Source organism: Vicugna pacos, chromosome 10 (genome assembly GCF_048564905.1).
Source record: "Vicugna pacos chromosome 10, VicPac4, whole genome shotgun sequence".
Classification (NCBI taxonomy): domain Eukaryota; kingdom Metazoa; phylum Chordata; class Mammalia; order Artiodactyla; family Camelidae; genus Vicugna; species Vicugna pacos.
In genome coordinates, this window is record NC_132996.1 from 59706161 (window position 1) to 59708646 (window position 2486).

The 2486-nt window shown below is 46.2% G+C and overlaps 1 long non-coding RNA gene across 1 annotated transcript; it reads right to left on the reverse strand.

Annotated features, from left to right (window-relative positions):
- Positions 1 to 1081: 1081 nt before the first annotated feature.
- LOC140698778 (uncharacterized) lies at positions 1082 to 1649 on the reverse strand. The gene is made up of 2 exons (XR_012076725.1): positions 1517 to 1649; positions 1082 to 1414 (listed from the first exon to the last, which is right to left on the reverse strand). It is a non-coding gene; the product is annotated as an uncharacterized lncRNA (long non-coding RNA).
- Between the last annotated feature and the right edge of the window lie 837 nt (positions 1650 to 2486).

Below are 2486 nucleotides of genomic sequence, written 5' to 3' on the forward strand. Positions count from 1 at the left end.
TGCACTTGCTTTTCTCTCTCGTGGATGCTGTGCTCCCAGATCTTCATGTGGTTTGTTCCTTACTAAATTTGAGTCTCAAAGCAAATAGCATCTCCTCCAAGAGTTCCTTACTCCAGACACTTTCCATAACATTTTTTTCCTATTTTATTTTTCTCTGAGCACTGACTCCTAACTAAAATTATCTTCTATTCTGCTTAACTTCTTATTGTTTCTTAGAAATTAAATTCTTGCAGAGCAGGAATCCTGTTGATGTGAGCACTGCTGTATCCCTAGTGCCTAAAACACTGCCTGTCACTAATTGAATGAATCAAGCATCACGCGATACACTTTCACCATATTTTCTTATTTAATCTTCCTAAGAACCTCGTGTGGTTTACATATGAGAGAAAGGTTAAGAACAGAGAAGTGACGTACAATGAGTAAGTGGCAGAGCCAGAATTAGAACTAATTCCGGAATACTTTCCACTTCGCTACCCTTCCCTCCCAAGCAGCCGACGTGGGGCGTTTTGGAGCGAGAGGACTGGGACAGTTCAAGGGCAGGGAACATCAAGAGCCAAGTCTCTGAGCCCAGAAAGTTCAAAATAGTAAAAAGACTGAATTGGGTACTGTCATGGGAAGTGTTGGGAGTAAAGGACGGAAAGAGCCGGAGGGGCTTGTTTGCAACTCAGAAATTTGAGACCGTTTTGTAAGTATCTGAGCAGCACAGTCTCTTTTATTCATTCCGTAAAGAGAAACTGAACATCTCCTGTGGGCTTTAAGTGATTCAGAATGTCCCTAGGATGGGTAGTCCCTGTCCTTAACTGAACACCTACTGCGTGCTCTACACGGCTCAGGGCCCATGTAGGCTGGGAGATTCTTGTCCTTGTCCTCTCCGTATCTGGAGTACTGCATCAAGCCAACGGGGTGTCTGGTTAGCAGGGGTTACCTGCCCTGAGCAGAGACAGATGGGAGATTTCAGTCATCATCAAGGTTTATTGACCAGCGCGCCTGGAATTTCCCAGAGAGAGGAATTAATCTCGCTACCAACTGAGAGCAGACATCCTGCTGGGAGTAGTTACATAAATTCTGTTGCTCAAATTAATTAGGATTGTGATTCATTTGTTTAATGAGGAAGAATCTGATGGTGGCAAAACGCATGCCGGCGGGTCTTTCAGAACCCAGCCAATCCCAGGTGACACTGCGGCGGGTGGGAGGACTAGCCTGCTCGGAACAGGGATCTGACGAGGGTGGAAGAACCCAGCCAATCAGGAAGAGCAATAAACTGAGGCAGGCAGAGACAGCCAATCAGAATGCAGTGCCAGTTTAGAAGCGGATCTGAGGCTCTCAGGCCTTCCGAAGCGCTTGCCTCTCAGGGTCCTTAGTGTGAGAGGACGTCCCAGCTTCTTCCCGTCTTCCATCCTCCTCATATTTCAAGCTGTGGAGAAAAATGCTAACGCTGAAGTCACCTCAGTAGTACTCCCGGGACCCATCCAGCCATTTCCTCCCACCCCCCAAAATGCTAGATTATATTACTCACCGGAGGAAGGATTCTTTCAGTAAAGCTCTATTGCTTGAAGCATATAGACATTTTTGTCTCTTACTCCCACCTCTGCTTATAAAGGCATCCCTCTTTTTTACTCAGAATGCCCCGACTGCCTGTTTAAGGTAAACCCCAAACCCCATCAGTGTCCTTCACTCTGTTTGTGAGGTATCTCTGCTTATTGTGACCAACCAGGTGCAACCTGGATAAACCATGAGTCGAGCACCACTAGACTTTTCATGAAGCAGGAGCATTGTCAAAAGTATGTGTTTGGCTGACCAAGGGGTGTCATCCTCTTCCCAGGATGTTGGGTCGATTAGGCCTTACTTTGAGAAAGGGTAGCCCCAAAGGAGCACCGATCTGGGAACCTGAATTCCAAATCCAGGTGACCTAGGACAAGTCTGAGTCTCTGGCTTCCTCCTCCTTGACCACCTTCTGCTCTGGGGAGAACAAACTTTCTGCTCTGGCACCCTACAGACTGCCCCCCGCCGTCCAGCTATTAAAGAGATCTTCTTGAAATCTAAGTCAGGTGTTGGTACTTTCCATGTTTTAAAACCCTCCAAAGGCTTTCCAACACATTCTGAACTTTTTTTAATAGTAAAAGCTTGAACTAACACTTAACCCGTGGCTAAGAAGGTCCACATGGTCTACCCCTGCCTGCTTCTCTGACCCTAACCTCTGCAATACCCCTCCCCAACTCCACTTCAAGCCATTTCTTCTTGAATACAAAAAGCCCACTCTCTCTGTAAGGCCTTTGCACTGGCTGGTCCTTTCCCTTGGAACATTCTTCCCTAGCTCTTTGAATGGGCAGAAACTTAGCATTTCTTTCCCTGCTTAAATGTCACCTCTTGGAGAGAACTTCCCTGACTACCCAATCAAAAGCAGCCTAGGCTTTCTCTATTACCCTGTCTTATTTTTCATCAGAACACTTTTTACTTCTGGCCTTTTTATTGGTTTGTTTTCTATC